We start from the raw sequence: 19,934 nt of genomic DNA on the forward strand, positions 1-19,934 counted from the left end.
ATTAATTTTTTCTATCATTCTCTTAGTCTCCATTGCATTGATTTCTGCTCTGATCTTTATAATTTCCTCTCTTGTATGAGCTTTGGGTTTGTTATGCTCTTCTTTTTCTAGGAGCTTGAGGTTCTGCATTAGGTTATTTATTTGAGCTCACTCTGTTTTCCTAATATGGGCATTGACTGCTATGAATTCCCCACATAGAAATGCTTTCATTGTGTCCCATAGATTCCTGTATGTTGTACTGGCATTATAATTTACTTGTAGAAACTGTCTAATTTCTTCTTCAATTTCCTCTGTGACCCATTGGTTGTTCAGGAGGGTGTTATTTAATTTCCACATGTTTGTGGGAGTTTTGCAGTTTCTTATGTCATTGATCTCCAATTTTATTGCACTATGGTCTGATAATATACAGGGGGTAACTTCAATTCTTTTACATTTACTTAGACATGTCCTATGAGCTAGCGTGTGTTCTGTTTTGGAGAATGGCCCATGTGCAGCTGAAAAGAATGTTTATTCTGATTTTGTGGGATGGAACACTCTGTAAACATCTATTAAGTCCATTTGTTCAATAGCTTGGTTCAGTTCTAGAATTTTGTTGTTAATTTTTTGTCTAGATGATCTGTCTAATTGTGATAATGGGGTATTGAGATCCCCCACTACAATTGTATTAGTGCTTATTTGATTATTCACGTCCATTAATATTTGTTTTGTATAGTTGGGGGCATTCATATTTGGTGCATATATATTGATAATTGTCATCTCTTCCTCTTGGACTGTTCCATTCACAAGGATGTAGTGACCATCTTTGTCTCTCTTAATTAGTTTTGGTTTGAAATCTATTTTGTCTGCAAATAAAATTGTTACCCCTGCTTTTTTCTGGGTTCCTGTGGCGTGGAGAACTGTTTTCCATCCTTTTACTTTCAGTCTATGAGTTTCTTTTTGAGTTAGGTGTGTTTCTTGTATACAGCATATTGTTGGATTTTGCTTCTTAATCCATTCTGTCAGTCTATTTCTTTTGATTGGTGAGTTGAGACCATTAATGTTGATAGTTATAATTGATAGATATTGACTCATTCTTGTCATGATGTTTTACTATTGGTGGCTCTTTTATTTCTTGAGGTTTTTTTCTTCCCTTTCTCTTTAGTTTCTTACCTTGCCTGGTGGCTTCCCTCTATTGGGCCTCATAGAGGTGTGATTCTCATTGTCTTTTTCTAGGATATTGCTTAGGATTGTTTGGAGTGCTGGTTTGGTACTCATGAAATTTCTCAGGTGTTCTTTGTCATGAAAGTATCTAATTTCCCCATCGATTTTGAAAGATAATTTTGCAGGATACAACAGTCTAGGTTGGAAGTTATTTTCTTTTAGGGCTTGAAATACTTCACTCCAGGGTCTGCTTGACTTAAGGGCTTGTGTTGAAAAATCTGCCGTGATTCTGATGGGCTTTCCTTTATAAGTAATTTGTTTCTTTTCTCTAACTGCCTGTAGAATTTTGTTCTTCTGTTGGGTTTCTGGGATCTTGATTATTATGTGTCTAGGTGTAGATTTTTTTTTTGGTACCAGGGATCAAACTTGGGTCCTTGCCCTTGCGCAGCAGGCAGTGAAACCACTGAGCTAAATCCCCGGCCCTAGGTGTAAATTCTTTTTGATCATGGCTAGTTGGAGTTCTATATGCCTCACTTATCTGTATGTCCAATTCTCCACCTCTGTCTGGGAAGTTTTCTACTATTACTTCTGTGAACAGTTTTTTTTATGTCAATTGTATTTTCTCCTGTTTTTTTGTGGACTCCTATCAGTCTATGTTATATATATATATATATATATATATATATATATATATATATATATTTTTTTTTTTTTTTTTGGTACCGGGGATTGAACTTGGGACCTTGTGCGTCAATCTATGTTATTCTTCCTTGTATCATCCAGCAGCTGCTGGATTGATTTCTTGTGGCCCCTTACTATTTTTAAGAAATCTCTATTTTCATGGTCCTTAACCACAATCCTGTCTTGTATATCTGATATTCTATCTTCAGATTCCCTTAATCTGCTATGCATGCTTTCAATGGAGTTTTTAATCTCCTGAATATCTGTTTGAATCTGTTTCATGGATTCCATTTCTTTCTTATGTTGGGAGATCATGATTTCTATTTCTTTCTTATGCTGGGCATTCATGGCTTCCAGCATGTTTCTAAGCTCATCTTTTTTTATCTGTTTGTGTTCTAGAGCCTCTAATTATGTCTTTCACTCTGCTCACCATCTCTGTAGTTATCTGGGAGATTATTTGTGCTTTGAATTTTTCTAGAGCCTCATTTGTCTGTTTTGTTACTTCCTGTGCTATCAGTTCAGGGTGTCCAGGTGGTTGATTATCAGACTTTTCACCTTGTTTTCTCCAGACAATGCCTTTTGTGGGGTGCAGGTCTGAGTTTGTGACTTGCTTAAATGTCTTCTCATTTTTGTTTTTGGTACTGTCAGTTATAAGTCAATGAGTCTCAGTAAGACAGCCACAGACTTGCGAGACCCAGACAGACCTCTGGCTGCAAGTCCCAAACTGAGCTCCCTGTCCTCCTGCAGGGCTGTACTCTGCAAGGTTCCACTACAGGTTCCAGCTGTCCTTCCCCCGAAAACAGTCCAGGTTCAAATGGGAGGTGATGATCCCTCCAGCTTACCAAGTACGGTGGTCTGGTGTGCCTTTATTGCAGAGATTCTCTTCACTTTTCCAGTGGGCTTCAGTTTTCATCAGGGAGCCTGAGAGAGGCTCTTTCTCTTTTATTCTTTTTTTTTTTTAATTTTTGGTTTGATTTTAATTCCTCAAATTCAGTTTATCATTAAAGTTTCACTTTTTCCCCCAACATCCCACCAACAGTGGCAGACATGAAATGGTGTCCATGTGTCAAAGCTTGCCAAGGAAAGCTGCCCACTGGTTTCTACACTGACACCAACTGCCACTGTTGTCCACCAACAGGTTCAATTTTACGGAAAACTAAAACCTATCCCATGTTTACAGCAATTCAGTGGCATCCGCTCTGCAGCGACCTTGTGTTTCCAAGGCTGAAAACGGGCAAGGTGCTGCAGGCCTGAGGCTGCTCCTGACAGATCAGCTGAGAAGCTGGGAAATGACTCCAACAGCATCTTCTCCAAGGACGCAGTGTTAGTTTGCCAGGCAGGCGTCTTTTTCCGTGTGTGAAGCCCAGTCCACAATATGTACAATAAGAAAGAGACCTTCCACTGCTCATGATGTAACTTACAGAAAAAAAAAAGGATTCATGCTTCTTTTCATATCACATGGTGGTGGCAAGACAGAGAACATGCTTGTCTAACACTGTTTGGGTACAGATACTCTCTGGAGACAAAGCATCAGTGACTGAATGGAAGGCCAGGCGTAGGTCCTTTTCTTTAGTGTAGCTTTTCAATCCTCACAGGGATTCCAGTCCTCGAACATGTGCAGCTATGGCGTCTCTGAGACAGGGTGTTTCTGTTCCAAAGTGTCAGTGAGGGATAAGAGCCCTTGTTTTACATTGGTAGCGACTTTTCTAGTCACCAAGTCTGCTGGTGGAGGAGGTGGTCGGACTTACTGTGAAGGTGGCCTGGCTGGCTCCCAAGCACTTCTGATAGTGTAACATGTAGGCGGCCTGGACTGCCTCGGACACATTAGCGGCATTCGGCTTGCAGCAGAACGCATGACACTCAAAGTGCTGGCTCCTTGTGTCCATGATGAAGGCAAAAGTGTGGATGTCCTTCCTGACGCCCATGAAGGACAGGAATCGCACTCGGCACTCCACCAAGACCTCCTCTTCATTCTTCTCACTGATGACCATCACTGTGGCATCGGCCACGTTCATTTCACTGACAGCCAATCCTCATTGTTGGATAAGGTCATAAGACTTTCTATGCCACTGTTCAGGGTCTCTATGCCAACTGGCCTGTCTACAGGTAACATGCCAAGATACTGCACGTAGAACTTCTGGACCAGCTCAGTCTTTGGTGTTGGAAAATCTACTTGCAAGGGAACATCGAGATTCACGTTTGTCCTCTCCTGTAGGGAGCTGCAGGCCAGGGCTTTGACATTCTTCCATTCGGCCATAATCTTGGAACATATTTCGTGGAGACTTGTGGCGATGGCTTTTGCTGGTGTGTCACATCGAAATACATGACATTTCAAAATTCTTGTGTCTTTGTCTCTTGCTACATAAGCAAAATCTCGGCCGTCTTCATGGCCCACGCCCCACACACGAATGCTCACGATGGGCTGGGAATGCAGCATGGTGCAGTCCATGGGGTCCACCAGGCTGAGCATGTCGTTCTCCAGTACCAGGTACATGTCTTTGCCCTCTCCCCAGATGCCAACTGTGTCTCAGATGTCGTTTTTGCAGTACGAAAGCCACCTGATACAATTGTTGACAGCCACACTGCTTTTACCAGGGGCGAGGTCCTCCTCTGCCATCTCTACCCACCCCAGAGAGCGCATAGCAAAACACTTGGCTTCCGGGTCACTGTTGATACTACAAGAATCATCATTGTCAGCATGAGGGGCATTTCTGAGTTTCAAAGATGCATAGCGTAGTGTTGCTCCTTCAAATTCTTTTAAACTAGGATCTGGGTTAACTGTGGCTGCACGCAAATCCTCATTCTCTGGGGTGGGAGACAGCATTACAGATCTAAGAGACCCTTTCCTAGAGCCCTGAAGATCTGCTGGGATGGAGACAGGCTGTTCCCACTGAGTTGTTTCTGTTGGGATGTGCCAGTAATAGGTACCAGCGATGTCACTGATTCTTTTCCAGCCAGGTGGAAGATCCGGATCTGTGTGAAATGAGTGATCACTCCAGATATCTGCTGGCATGGCTGGGGAAAGCTGTCGTGACTGCCCCATCTCTGGAGCTTCTTCTTAATCCTGGCCTCACTCCTGTGACCTCTTTAAGCTTTCTTCGGTGACCCCATTGGAGTGAACGCCCACTTTGCTCTAGGTCCCTGACTTACACAGAAATTACTATAGTTGTACTCATTTCCTAGGCTGCTTGTGTTACTCTTCTTGTTGCTGAGACAAATTACCCAGCACCCAAAGTTAAAGGGGGAAAGGTTTGCTTAGCTCAGTTTGTAGCGGTTTCAGTCCATAATTGGCTGGCTCCAAGGGAGGGTGGCTTGGCACAGGGGCTTCACAGAGAATAGTTCATGGCAGCCACAAGGTAGCAAAAGCAATGAGGGGAGAGGCCCTTTCTCTGTTGTTCACTTCTGCAACTCAGGACAATGGCCTTCATGTCCCCCTGTGCCTCTGTAGTGTGGAACCAGGTAGCTGCACAGCCAAGAGGCCAGAGGCTGTGGGGCGGGGCTGGGGGCTGTTGTTACAGGTGCCTGTGTGGCCAGGCCAGAGGCTGGTGGGCCTGCGAGGGCGGGAGGGGGGGGTGTCCTCAGGGTCTCCTGGATGCAAGTGGGCCGGGCAAGCAGGACGGAGCAGGGTGCAGCCACCTGTGTCTGACCGCAAGGCCAAAACTAAAATAAAATGAAGCGCAGTGTCACATCCCTGTCAACTCAGGGGGCCGAGGCAGGAGGATCACTGTAAGTTTGAGGCAGGCCTGGGCTACATAGTGAGTTCAAGGCCAGCTAGAAAATACGGTGAGACTGTCCCAAAAAATAAATAAAAATTTAAAAACCGTACTTTTAATAAAAACTGCAGCTTCAGAACACAAACCCAGGAAAAATGCCTAAGGGCTTTGAACTCCATAAGCCAGAACCTGAGCCTTGGGCATGGGCCTTTCACCTGTCAATTGTGCTCTCTCTGCCAGCCCCATCCTGGGGACTCCCCTGTTACAGACACCCCTGCTTCCCCCTAAGCAGACCCAGCTTGGGGCGACCAGACACCTCTCTCCTTTCTTTGTCTGTACTTTTAACATTCTGCCCAGTAGCCCCCTTTCTGCCCTTACTAATGAGTCAGGAAAGTTCTCCTCCTGTGCAGAAGTCTCAAGGCGGCCCCTGCCCCATGGGTGGGGGGAGTCCGTGTCCCACCTCTGCTCTGGAACCTCGGTGACCCTGCTCTGCGACGGGCGGAGTAAGCAGGCGACTGGCAAGTGTTTGTTGTAGGAATAAACAAGGAATCTGCGGGTGATCCATGACGGGTGCCATATGACGCAAGGGTGCCCCTCTCCCACCTGAACTCATTGACAACCCAGAGGTCAGGAAGCCAAAACCCCAGGAAGCCGAAGCTTGGGGATGAAGACAAGCTACCATAACACAATAGGGGATCCACCTTCCTGTGGCCCAGGAGACCCCAGATGCTGGGAGGAGCAGTCTGTGTCCCCTCCCTTCTCCTCTTGGGGCTGCCTGCTCTGTCTTGCTCTTGTCATTCAATGGGAGTGTGAATCCATCGCCTGCTTCTGATTCTCCAATTCTCTCACCTCCCTCCCTCCATTCTGTACTCCTGTCTTCCTCCAGGCCTCCCCTTTCTGTGTTGTTAGTGCTCTCTCTGTTTCCCTCCCTACGTCCTTTCTCTCCCCCACAACTGTCTCTGCCCACCTGTGCTCCGTGATCAGACTCACTTCCATCCCAGCTCACTCACTGGCCCCAGGGGCGCTGCACAGGGCATGCAGGGCACCAATTCTGGATTCTGTCATTTTTCTGCAGAAAATGGGCCAATTAAGGTCCCAGGGTTGTTCAGGCAACAGAGCAAGAAGAAAGCAGCAACAGCCCCAGGCACTGGAAAGCAGAGACAAGGCAGAAAGGGCACACCGAACAAAGACTGCAGATTCTGAGGCCACAGCCACGTGTCTCCCTCCCACCAGACCACTCGGGAGGTGGCTGTCCTCCGCAGGGACCCCAGGGCTGGACGCTGGCTGCCTCATCCTTGCCTCCTTCGACAGGAATCCCAGGGGTCATGCAGTGTCCACCTGTCCCTCCGTGCACTGCCTGTCCCGCCCGCTCCCAAGCCGGGGACAGAATGGCTTGTGTCTGTGTCTTGGTTTAGACCTACACGGGGCTTTTAGAAGGTGACAGAAGTATGGGGGTTTATAGCTGACTTCCTGTTAGGAGGTGGGGTCCAATCAGAGGTGGCCACTGTTGCTGTGACCCGGAAAGGTTTATTTCCCTCCCCAACTCCTCCCTTGGTTTCTGCTTCTCATTCGCCATGCCAAGCGCAGTTCTTCACCAGGCCCCTCTGCCTTGGAGCCAGCTGAGTATGGACCGAAACCTCCACACACTGTGAGCCAAAGTAAACAACACTTACAGTGTTGTTGTCCCAGCAATGAGGGAAATGACTAAGACAGATCTGAGCTTGCCATCCTCATCTTCGGGGAGCTCATGGTGCAGTGGGAGGGCAGTCAGGCAACCAGGCAATGACACACAATAGATGACTACTCAAGTGGGCCGTGGACTCAGGATCTTTAGGGCAGAAATCTGAGACTGATTCAAAAGTCCTTGGGACAGGGCAGGGCCCAGAAGTCTCCAGAAAGACTTGATAAAGGGAAGGAGGAAAGGGAGAGCAGATGTGTGCAGACCCATGGTCTGCACGTGAGGCTTGAACTGCTCTTGGTCTTACTGGGCAATTCACTTCTCCACCCACTCTTTGCCCCTGCCTAGATGCCCTCACAGTGTAGTTCTGCCTTTCTGAAACAGCTCTCTCGCCCTGCATCACATCTGTTACCAACAGAAATCCTGGTTTTCTTCTTCCACCACAACTTATTGGAGCTACAACTCTGTTTCCTCCTAGCCACAGGGATGGATGGATGGATACGTAAATGAATGGATGGTTAGATGGATGAATGGATAGATAGATGAGTGGATGGTGGATGGGTGGTAGGTGGATGAATGGATGGATAGATGGGTGGGTGTGTTGTGGGATTTAAGAGATGGGAGAGACCACTGGGAAACAGGAAGATTTTATTAGGTTTTAGGTGAACACCAGCTCAACGGGCTAATGTCCAAAGAAAGAGAAAAGAACAAAGGAGAAGCTCCAGTTGTTACACATTTGGTCAAAGGGGTTGGTCTTTCTAGTGACGTCAAATGAGCTTATAGAAAACAGGACAAGGGCAGACAGTTTTGTAATTTAGCCTTAAAAGAAGACAGAGCCCTATGAATCATATGAGAACAGAGTATCATAAACATTGTTTACAGGACAAGGTTGTCAATTTTATTTGTACTAAAACAAGGAGTTACACCTATTGGGGGGGGTGATCTGAGGTGGGGGCAACTGCCCAACCCTGGGAAAAACTTGTTTTTCTTAAGTCCTGCTTCAGGTGGATAAGTCCTGCTTCAGATGGATAAGTAGGTAGATGGGTGGATGGATGGATTGGTGGATGGATAGATGGGTAGGTAGACGGGTGGATGGATGGACAGATGGATGGATGGGTAGGTAGACGGGTAGGTAGATGGGTGTATGGATGGATGTGTAGGTAGATGGGTGGATGGATGAATAGATGGATAGATGCATGGGTAGGTAGATGGGTGGATGGATGGATTGGTGGATGGGTGGATACATAATTGGCTGAGTAGATGTAGTGATTGGTCAAATGATTGTGTAAGAGAAACCCATCCAGAAAGTCTGACTAGGACTGGGAATATAGCTCAGTGGCGCAGCACCTGTCTGTCAAGCTTGAGGCCCTGGGTTCGATTCCCAGTACCAAAAAAAAATTCTGACTAATAGGTGATGAATGATGTGCTGCCAAATTTGGTGCACCTCAAATTCTGACTAAATGTTCTTCCTTCACTTGGCATTAACTAGCACCTGAAATGTATCAGACATCATGGAAGACCCTAAGGATTCCGCAATGAGCAAACATACAGGGTCCCTGCCCTCTTAGAGCATGTAGTGTAGCAAAGGAGACAGAGATGCAGGCATGTCTAAGGTCATGCAATGAACATCCTGAACAAGGAGAAGGGACTCTTGTCACTCTTTGGGGGGCATCAGGGAAGGCCTCCTGGAGGAAGTAACACAATTGTGCAAAGAGAAGCTGATGAGTAGGGGTAGGGCAGGTGAGCAAGCCAGGGAGTGTATGCAAAGGCCCGGAGGCAGGGCACAGGGCAGGTTTCATTCAGAAACTAGAGAGGTACAATTCGATGGGAGCTGGGAGGTGGGAGGCTGCAGAGGAGCAGAGAAGGAAAACAGGAGAGGATTTTCGTGGAGGCCAGGCACTGCACACGCACTCAGGAAGGCTTCCCAGTGAGCGATGTCGGTCGGCCTTTCTTTGGTCAGGGCAGAGATTATTTCCTTTTGGTTTCCCCATAAATAACATTGTGCTAAATCTATAATTTGGCTGGAAATGAAAAAGTAGGAAATCTTGTACTGCTTTTCTTGGCAAAAAAACCCAAGAGAATGAAAACAGAATTAACCTCCTAGCCCCAAATTTCAAGTCTCTCATTGACCACGCCGAAGTTGTTCTATTTCAAGTTCATCTAAAAATGAATGTTTCGTATTTATAAGCCAAAAGGTTAAAAAGTTCAGAAGCCAAGGCTCTTGCCAGTTAAAATAATACTAAGATCCATTGAAGAGAAATAGCCAGAATGCTGAAGTTCATTCTTTTGGTTAAACAAGACATTTTCTGGCTTAGACACATTTCAGAAATATTTCTCAAGTGTTCACTATAGCTATGATGAAGGTGCTGAAGAAAGTAGCATTCACATGCTGAATAAGTGGCCATGTCAAATAGTTTAGGAAAATAAAATTCCAATTTGTGAGTGTACATGTGTCTGTGAACCCAGGGCCTCATGAGTGCTAGGCAAGTGCTCTACCCCTGAACTATAGTCCCAGCCCTTTCTATATTTTTTGAGAAAGGGTCTTGCTAAGATGCCTAAGTTGGGCTCCAACTTGTAGTATTCCTGCCTCAGCCTCCTGAGTAGCTGGGATTACAGGCAGCGTAGGCCACAACGCCCAGCTATGGAAATATAATTTAAAAATTAGCATCAATGTAGCTGATGTAGCTACAAATGTACAAAGAAAGAAAATCCCTGAAAATGCACTAGAAAGGAAACCTACAACTCTGCTCTGGAACAGGTGTGCTTCACCCAGTCGGCAGGCTCAGGTGCAAAGGAGACAGGTTGGGGGGGCAAATAAGGGCTAAGGAGGGCTTCGGCATCCCCAGCTGCTCCCAAGGGACAGCCTCCTCAGGAGAAAGTGGGCTTCCTGAAGAGTGAGAAGCTGCTGCCACTAGCGGAACCAGAGAGCGCGCGTCCCAGGAAGAAGGGACATCATTCCGCATTTGCCAAGGCTCAGAGGCAGGAAAAGACTTCACAGAAATGAAAACAAGCAAGTGGAGGAGAATCCCACCTTGTCCTGCCCTGGAAACCCAGCCTGTCCTGTGTTCCTCCCCGACCCTGTCTATGCCCCCTTCTTCGCCCTGAGGTAAAAGGGGCGAGGGGGTCCCCAGGCAGCCCACCTCCCACCCCCACCTGCTGCCCTGGAGAAGGTGCCCAGGAGGCTGAGCAAGTGGAGGAGCTGCGTACATGTCTCAAAACCCAACCATTTATAGCAATCTTGTCCTTCAGCAACCAGTCAAACTGCCCCCCATCCCCCGGCAGGAGCTCGGGGGCTGAGGTCAGCGATCTGGGTGGGTGGGCAGGACCCTGAGCCCCTGTGCAGCCCTCTCCTCCCCAGAGGCCTTGTCCCTAGCCTGGGACCCAGCCCTGCCACTTGGGGCTCTGGCTCTTCTGCCCCTGGCAGCCCGTGGGAACGTGGCTGCTGTTTTCTTTTCCTTTTTGTATTACTTTTTATTTTTACTTTTTATTGTGAAGTAGACATATAAAATGCTGTATTAACATATGCACGTGTGGAAGAATACATTGGCTCATAAAAGAAGAAAGGAATGATGGCTTCTGGCTCTCCCTGCGGCCCCAGCAATGTTACTGCTGCCAGCAAAGCCCCTGTGTCCCCTGCCTGTGTCCCCTGCCTGTGTCCCCTGCCCGGCTCAGCCCCGGGGCTGCTGTCCTGCAGTCAGAGCTGCCGCCCACAGTCCTGGGACACCTGCAGGAAGGAAGGGTTGGAGAGGCCAGGCCAGGGAGCCCTCAACACTGTCCCTGAAGGGATCCGGAGAGGCACCTGGGGTCCAGGTCCGTGCTGGGCTGTCTCTTGTGGTACAGGTCCTGTGTTAATCAGCACGGCGGGCCATGGGGCGTGCATGTGACACATCTGGGGGGGACCAGGCAGATCTCTGAGCCCACCCCACTGCCTCCCATCGCCGCCTACCACTGCCACCCTCGAGTCTGTGTCCCCGCGGCCCCGCTCCCTGGCAGCCATTTGGGTGGCCTCATGTGTTCTGGGTGCTCTTGCGTGGGTGTGAATGTGGGGTGTGGCAGCTGTCAGGGAGCAACCGGGTGCTATTTAAAGGGTTTCAGGCGGAGCCGCCCTGAGGAGTTGAGCACTTGGCAGAGATGGACCGGGGACTGCGGCAAGGACTCCTGAGCGCCCTGCTTTCCTGCTCTCAGCAGCCAACAGTAATGGAATGGGACCCTGGGAGCTAAGTGGCTTGGGAAGCCAGGAGTGGCAAGGGAGGCTGAGACAGGAGGATCACAGGGGATGCCTCACCCCCAGTTCACTGTGAGGCTCCCTGGAATGCCACCTCTCTGAGCCTCAGCCCCTCTCCTGCCCAAAGGGGCTGATAGTGGGCAGGGTCCCGGGACCATGGTTAGGTCCAGCTGCCTTCAAGTGACCTATAGGTGCCTGGCCATGTCCCTGGAGCTCAATGGCAGAGCGTCCCTTGTCCCTGCCTGGGGTTCACCACAGGTTCAAAAGTGGCAGGAGCAAGAGGTACAGCTAGACAGCAGCCCAAAGCTGTGGTGCTCAGCAGGGAGCAGAAGGCCATGGGGAGAGGCCAGGGACAGAGGCGACCTCTGCCCAGGCTGCACCCAGAGGTGACCCAGGCTGAGGGTGGGGAGGGAGGGAGCAAGACAGGGAGGAGGGAGGCAGGGGGAGGGGCGAGCAGCTGGGAGGAGAGAGGGAAGGAGGGGAAGGGGGAGGGGGAAAGGGACTTCCCGTCAAGGACTACGTGGCCCTGGTGGGGGGCGGGCAGGGCAGAGGGGAAGTAGAGGCAGGGAAGATAGTGAGAGGAAGCCCAGCAGGACCGCAGGGAACCCTGCCACCTCCAGCCATCTGCCTGGTATTGGGCTGGCTCCGCCATGCCCATCTCAGGGTCCCCATGGGCCACTCTGCCCACTGGGGACAGTGGGAGCTGTGTGGAGGTCAAAGGAGGTGACCCCAAAGGAGGTGACAGCTGCCAGCCCTGTGACAGTGTCACAGCAGGAGGGGACCAGCAGTTGGGCCTTCCCCTGTCACTGCAGCTACCCTGGGCCTCTCTGGGCTCTCCCCAGAGCACCCCTACATTTGCTGAAGTGCTGACCCTGTCACTCTGGCAGTGATGTCCAGCTGTCCCTCATCATCTGCTCTTCCCTTCTTCCTGATGAATGCCCCTCCAATTTCTGGTTACGCGCAGGCTGCTCAGAATAAAAACATTTCCCAGCCCTCTTTGCAGTTAGGTGTAGCCATGTGACTTAGTCTGGCCAATGCAATAAAACTGCAAGTCTGGGGCCATGTCCTTTTTCAGCCCTTCTGCTTTTCTTCTCTGGAATGCAGACATGATGGCTGCAGCTGGGGCAGCCATCCTGAGTCCTGAGCTGGAAGTCACATGTTGACGACACCAAGCAAATGAGAGGAAACCCTGGTCCCTGGTGACCATGGTGCTGTCGAACCAGTCGGGGAGGCTTACTTCTCTTTGTTTACTGGAGAGAAGAATTAATTTGTTTAAGCCACTGGTTTTGAGACAATCGAGGACCACCACGGTGAGACAAAAGGCTAGGACAATAAAATAACCCTCTGAGTGCAGTAAACTATTAGCCTTTGTAGCATGGCAGGTTTTCGCTTGCTCTTAGTAGCCTTGAATAAGGCTCCGTTCAGAGCACCCAGTAGAGTGAGGCCAGTAAGTGGCTCTGGGCTGTGCTGTAGGTGACTTCTCCTGGGCCCGCAGGATGGTGGCCACGACGGGACAAAAGCCTTAGCGTCTGTCTTCACATGCATCTGTCCCCTCTGCCGTGCACCTCTGCACTTTGCTGTGTGGGTGCCCATGGGGGCAGGTGTGCATTTCTCTTTCTCCTCTCTTTTCTGCCCCCACTCTCACAGGCCCAGATCCACCAGACCAAAACGTTTTGTGCAGAATGACAGTGTCACCTACGTGAAGCTTGAGTGGCCTCAGCTGGGTGTGGTGGCGCATGCCTATCATCCCAGCACTCTGAGAGGCTGAGACAGGAGGATCTCAAGTTCAAGCCCAACCTGGACACCTTTGCAACTTAGCGAGACTGTCTTAAAATTAAAAAGTAGAGGGTGGGGGATTTAGCTCTGTGGTTCCACCGCCAGCCTTGCAAATGCAAGGTCCCGAGTTTGATCCCTGGTACCAAGAAAAAAAAAAAGAAAGGGCTGAGGATGTAGGTCAGTGTGAAGGCCCTGGGTTCAATCCCCAGTGCTACTGAATAATATTTTAACAGCCTGTAGCATAAGCCAACCTTGATCTGGTGGCCCAGCAACAATAAGAAATGTCTTTTGGAATGGTGCCTCTAGCCAGCAGGAACTTTTATTGATTCGCTCACCCTGGAAGATCAGTAAAATCGCTCCTCCTCCTCTTCAGAGAGCAGCGTGGCCCTTCTCACCGGTGGCTGGCCCCAGCACCCCCACCCAGCAAGGCTTTGCCTGTGGGATCGCACGCTCACAGTGGGTCATCTGCGTCGCGTGGGGCGCTGTCCCTGGCTGTGTGGCTGGAATCCCTCGGGCGTCTCTACTTGCAGCATGGCTGCAGGTGAGCCTGGGTCTCAGCTGATCCATTTGAATGATGGAAGTTTCTCACTTACAGAGTCTCTTGAGGACCCTTCCTGTGCTGATATTTTTAGGCCAGAACTCAGGGCAGAGGCTCATTGCTGGGGCGAAAGGTCCTATTGACTTCAAAGACTAACAAGACTGGAAGACAGAAAAGTCACCAACAGCTGAAGGCCCACAGTGTCTCACCAGGCCCTCAGGGTCCTGCATGGTATGGGTCTGCCCATAGCTCTCACCTCCAGCACTGTGAGTCCCTCTCTGACCCAGCCAAACTGGCATCTTCCCCAGGCACTGGGCTCGTGTCTGCCCCAGGACCTTTGCACTTGCTGTTCCCACTGTCTAGAATGCTCTTTCTCCAGACCTCTACTCAAGCCTCTGGTCATTTTCAGCTTCTCAAAAAGGCCCACTCCAACCCTGTCAAACATTGACGCCTAAAGTGAAAAGTTGTCATTGTTGCTGTTGTTTTTGTTGGTGGTGGTGGTGTGTGTATCTGTGTGACACTAAAGATTGAACCCAGAGTCTTTGCACTGAGCTATCTTCCCTCACCATTTTAATTTTTTATTGAAACAGGGTCTCACTGAGTCTCTAAATTGCCCAGGCTGGGCTCAATTTGACATTCTCTTGCCTCAGTCTCCCATAATGCTGGGATTATAGGCATGAATCACTATAGTAGGCTAGTTTGAAAGTTCTTTAGAGTGCCAGATAGCAAAAATTCTCTTAGTTTTTAAAATTTTATTTATTTATTTTTTTTTTTTAAAAAATTCTCTTATTATTTGATTCTTTTTTTCCCCTGACTTTTCCCAGTAAAATGCAAACTCTGTGACAGCAAGTGTCCAGATGTTGCATATACCTGGCACATACTAGCTGCTCAATAAATACTTGGTGAATAATATCAGTCAGGATGGAAGGACGGAAGGGAATTGCTGTTTACTGAGCACCTGGTACGCACTCGGCACCACCCTGGGCCCTTTAGGCAAATCACCTCACACGTTCCTTTTCATAATGCTCCCTCTAACTTCAAAGGAACTTATCCCATCTTTCTTGCCCCTTCAGACACAGCTCTGGAGTCTTTCCTGAGTATCTTTAGGAGGTGTGAACAAAAATGCAGTGAATGCTGTTGCTGGGTGCCATCCAGTGGGAAGGGGGGATCCTCCTAAAAACATGATGCTATGTCCTCATCCTCCTTCTTCACCAGATCTGGCACTGTGTGACCTCTGGCACTTCCCCAAAGTCAAAGTGACCATAACAGGTAAACATTTTGACTCCATTCAGGACATCAAGGCACCCATGAGAGTGTGAGTAGACACTCATGAAAGAGGATTTCCAGAGCTGCTGCAGAAAATGGCAAGAATGATGGGATTAGCATTCAGTGCTTCAATCCAGGGGGAAGTTTCTAAAGGGAATTCATGGCAATGCATCATTCACTGTAACAAATATTTTAAAATTTTAAACACTCACTGTAATTTTCGATCACACCTGTGCACAGAAAACACCTTGACCCCCATCCTGAGGGCAGCCCCAGACGTCCACGACAGCACCCTGCTACCCTAACCCCTCAATAGTTCACAGACATGAAGCCCCTCCTCTGTCCTGAGTGCTTCCATTTGCTGGTCATGTGACCTTAAACAAGCCCCTTCCCCTGGTCAGCCTCAGTTTCCTTGTATATAAACAGAAAAGGTCTCCTCAAGCTCAAAATTCATAGGTTCCTTTGTGAAAGGGAAGCCCAAAGAATAATTGCCACTATGTCGTGAACATTTTTTACACACCTGGCTGACTTATCAGCACCTTTACTCACATTGCCTAGTTGTGCCCTCACAACAGTCTTGTAAGGAAGCTCTCAGCAGTCCCATTTGGCAGATGAGGAAATGGAAGCTCAGGGCCAAAGGAGTCCTCCAAGCTCCCACGGAGGCGGTGGGATTGGAACTCGGGTGTCTGCCCAGGTGCTCAAACCACAGGACTCCACTGTGCGTGTAGGATCAGGATTCATTTTCTCCCCACTTGAAGGCCTCAGAAAGCATGGCTGGGAGCTGAGGCCACGGCCTGTGTTTCGGGCCCTTCACCCTGAGTCCCTGGGTGGCACATTTGAGTTTGGAGACGCCTGTGGTGGCGGACAGGGAGGAGGGCTGCTGATATGACAGTTGTGGGAGGAATCGGGAAGGCAGGGGAAAGAGCTACACAGACACCGTCACATCACCAGCGACGGTGCCAGGGAAACGTCAGCACTGAATGTGCTGGCTGTGACTGAAGATAAGAAACCTGACGCTGGCTGCCCCGCAGCGAATCCCACCACTTCCAGCCCCTGTCTATCAGGAATTAGTCACTTGACAGCGCTTTTCAGCACCGCGGACAGCACGTCGGCTTTGCTGGGGTTGGCGGGGGGCACCCAGCCTCAGAGTACCATAAAGTGAAGTAGCCAAGTGCAGGGATGGCCCTGCCCCCTCGCCCCCAGGCCTGGCCCTTGGCTCAGGGAGGAACCTCGATGGCACAGTGCTGGGTGCTCAGCCAGCCGATGGGGGACTTGACATCCACCCACAGGTTCAGCTGTTTCTCAGCAATGGCTGCGTGCCCGACTCTGCCCCGGACAGCAAGGAAGGAAGAAAACAGATGAAGGAAGACCCTGCCTGCCCCAGGAAGGCTTGGGGTTGGTGGTGGAGCCCAGACACCAAATAATTGACAAGGGAGATCAGAGAAATAGCCCACACTTATGGAATGGTTGCTTCGGCCAGGCCTGGGGCTGGGAGCTGGTGCTGCTGCTTGTCCCATTGCACAGGTGAGGACAGTGGTCGGGTGACCAGTCCGGGGTCATCCAGTTAGGAAGAGGCAGAGTTGGCATTTGCAGCAGTGTCTGCGCTCTGGAATCCACAGTTTGAACCTCTCCCGAGAGAAGGAGGGGCAGGTGGGAAGCACAGAATTATGCCTGAGGGTCAATGGAGACTTTCTGGAGGACCGGAAGCTGGGGTAGATGAGAGAATTGCTTGTGTGCAGCCTGAGAAAGGTAGCACCCCATATGGGTGCGGCAGAGGCCGCTGGGAGGATATGGGAACAAGGCGGTGGGGAAAAGAAGCCAGGCCCCTCCAAGAGCTGTGCTGTAACTCAGCTGGGAGCAAGAGCCAACTGCGCAGCCAACTGCAGAGGCAGCAAAAGGTTTTCCACAAAGATGGAGAGTGGTCAACTGGGAAGGCGTGGGCATCCTCCAGTGGCATTCATTGATGTATTATGTATTGATTGGGGCTTACAACCAACCCAGGGTGGTTGTACCACCAAGCTGCACCCCCAGCACATTCAGTGGATTTTGAAAGCATCAACACAATTCCACTTTTTGATAAAGTACAGGCATTGGTTAATTTTTAAAAAACATTTCCATCCAAAGGGCAAAGTGAAAAGTGAGGGTCTGAGTGTTAAGAGGAACCTCAGCTCCAAAACTGCCTAACAGTCCCGAAGACCCAGATGGCTGAGACTTTTTTGCACCTTTCCAACCCTTGCCCTCCTCAACAGCTCATCTGATCCTGACAGCTACCCCCTGAGGACGACGGGCAGTGGGGCCCCTCCCACGTCACAGAGGGAGAAACACAAGCCCAGCCTTTCACAACCTGCCCAGAGCCGGCTGGAGCCCAGGTCTCCTGACTGACAGCCCGGAGCTCTCAAGCTCCCTTCTGCCTCCTCTTTTCTCCCTCCCCTTCCCCAGGCAAGCCACACCCACCTACAGGTGTGCCTCACTTGTTGCTGCTGATTGGCTAGTGAGATGACCCTGAGCAATAGCTCTCTCCTCCATTGGTCCATGGTGTGGTGATACCACAGAAGTTATTTGCATACCCACCAGCCAATCAACAGCTTCCTGCCCTCAACCAGCCAATTCCTTTCTTGGTGGGGCAGAGCCTTTGCACTGGCCATAATGAAGCTGCCTTTTATTGAACACTTATTATGGGCCTGGCCTGTGAAACATATTCTGCATGCTTTCTCCCATGCCACACACACAATGACCACCTGAGGGAGGAACTGTTTTCTTCCTTTTTTTTCACATGAGGAAACTTCCAAAGCTTAAGCATTTACCCACGGCCATGCAGACAGTAAGTGGCCCAGGTGGAATGGAGCCCAGGGACATCCGGCTCCAAACTCTGTGTTCTCCACCAGCTCCTGCAGCTTCCCCAGGGCACAGCGTGTATCTGCTAGGGCAGGGGCCGAACAGGGCTGCAGCCCAAAAAGCAGCGTCTCCCTTCCCCTTCCCAGCCTTGCAGCCGAGAGGGTCCCCTGTGTGGCCACCCTCTGACGAGGAGCTTCCGGCAGCCTTGGACTCTGCCGAAATGCTGTGACCACACATGCTGGTTCCATGATGGAAGAGGGCCACCTGGTCCTCCAGCCTGCAAGGGCTAGTCCCGGTGGAGGTGGAGGTGCCAGGTGGACAGATGCAGATGCCAGCTCCCAGTCCAGCTTCTCCGTGCTCGCCCTGGGCTGGCACAAGCAAAGGGGCCCAGCCAGGCCACTAGCCCTGCCACCCAGCTGCTCCCAGGAGGAGTGAGAAGGGCCAGGTCCTCTCCCTCCCGGTCCCTTAGGTCCCACGATCCGTGGCACACAGTCGGTCAGGGAGCTGGTAACTGACCCGGCACAGGAGACAGCGAGGACATCAGGGTGATGCCTGGGCGGTCAGGGGAGGCTTCCTGGGGGTGGCGGGCGCTGCGCGGGCCTTGCTGGGCAGACGTGTGACGGAGCACGCAGAGGGCCGAGCAGGTGGTCCTTTGGCGCCATCTGGCGGTCGATCTATAAATGACCACAGGTGGGTGTGGGCAGAGGACACAGAGGAGGAAGAGGAGCAGGAGAGGGGAGCCGAGAAGAAATAGCTGTGCCTGCAGGGAGGGCCGTGTGCTCTGACAGACAGGCTAATCTTGAACCTGGACAGGGCCTTGGGCCATTTACAGCTCCCCCCTGAGCCTCTGTTTCTTTGTAGGTAAAATGCAGAGAAATAACCCTGCCCTTAAAGTATATGAAAAATATGGCGAAAGTGTAATTTTTAAAAAATTTATTACAGTAAAAGACACATTGCCATTCATTCCCCTCAAAACCCTCCTCCTCGCTTCGAACTAACCGATCCCACAGCGTCACGTTTTTACGAGCCTGCCTTTCCGTGGGGTGGCGCTGGGCAGCAGCGTTCCCTTTATTTTTTATCACAGCTTGTAAAGGCACTCACGAAAGAGGACGCCAGAGCTGCTTCAGAAAGCGGCGAGAGAAATGGGATAAATGTGTGCAAAGCAAGGGGAGGATTTTGAGGGGAATGAATGGCAATGTGTCTTTTATAAAATAAAAATTTTTAAATTTCAATATTCACTACATAGTTTGATCACACTGTTTTCACCGAGAGGGGCTGGAGAAGGTCTCTGTCTTGGCCGTGGTCACAGTTTTCCGTCATTAGTTGTGCACGTGACCTTTACTGTTTTCACAGCTGACCTCTGTATCTGCTGGTTAGACTCAGCCAACTACGGATCGAAAACACTCAAAAACGATTGTGTCTGCACTGAAGGTGTTCACACTTTGTGTTGTGGAACATAAGTCCAACTCAATAAGGAGGTGATATCCGGCTGGGTTTTGTGGGCACTAAGCGAGATCATGTGACCCAGCGAGGGTGGCCCGCTGGGGTCACAGAGCGCGTTCAGATCCAGCTGCGGACACTCCCAGCTTTCCCACCTCCCTGTAAACCGAGAGATTGAGGCTCAGTGCAAATCGCCCCAGAACCATCAAACAAGGACCTGGGCAACGGAGCCAGGAGCCTGGGGCTCATCTATGCCAAGTCATCTTTCAGAGAGGGGCAGGGGTCATCTGGGGCTGCACAGCAGAGCTGGGCCTGGTGGCCAGGTATTCGCATGCCGGGCCCCGCTGCTGATCACCGACGAGCAGTTCCTCCCCTAGCCACAGGGGCTCTGCGCTTCCCAGGTCTGGTCGCCTGGAGGACCGCCCTTCCAGACAGCCAGGCGCGGCTTTAGTGCGCCATCTAGCGGACACACCGAGACCTGGGGGACCGGTCCCTCCCTCTCCTGTGGTGGTCTCAGTTTCCAGAGGGCGAGCAGTCCGTGGCTCTTCCCCGAGGTGGGCAGAGCCTGAGCCCTCGGCAAAGGCCCTGGATCTAAGCCCTGGGTCCCCAGGAACTGGCAGAGGCCGCCGGGGACAGAAGCCT

General features: G+C 50.4%; 1 pseudogene; it reads right to left on the reverse strand.

Annotated features, from left to right (window-relative positions):
- Nucleotides 1-3,442: 3,442 nt before the first annotated feature.
- LOC101698638 (amyloid beta precursor protein binding family B member 2 pseudogene) lies at nucleotides 3,443-4,656 on the reverse strand (annotated as a pseudogene).
- Between the last annotated feature and the right edge of the window lie 15,278 nt (nucleotides 4,657-19,934).

This window comes from Heterocephalus glaber, unplaced genomic scaffold (assembly GCF_053883595.1).
Source record: "Heterocephalus glaber isolate CG9 unplaced genomic scaffold, H.glaber_assembly_v1.0 deba00000594, whole genome shotgun sequence".
NCBI lineage: Eukaryota > Metazoa > Chordata > Mammalia > Rodentia > Bathyergidae > Heterocephalus > Heterocephalus glaber.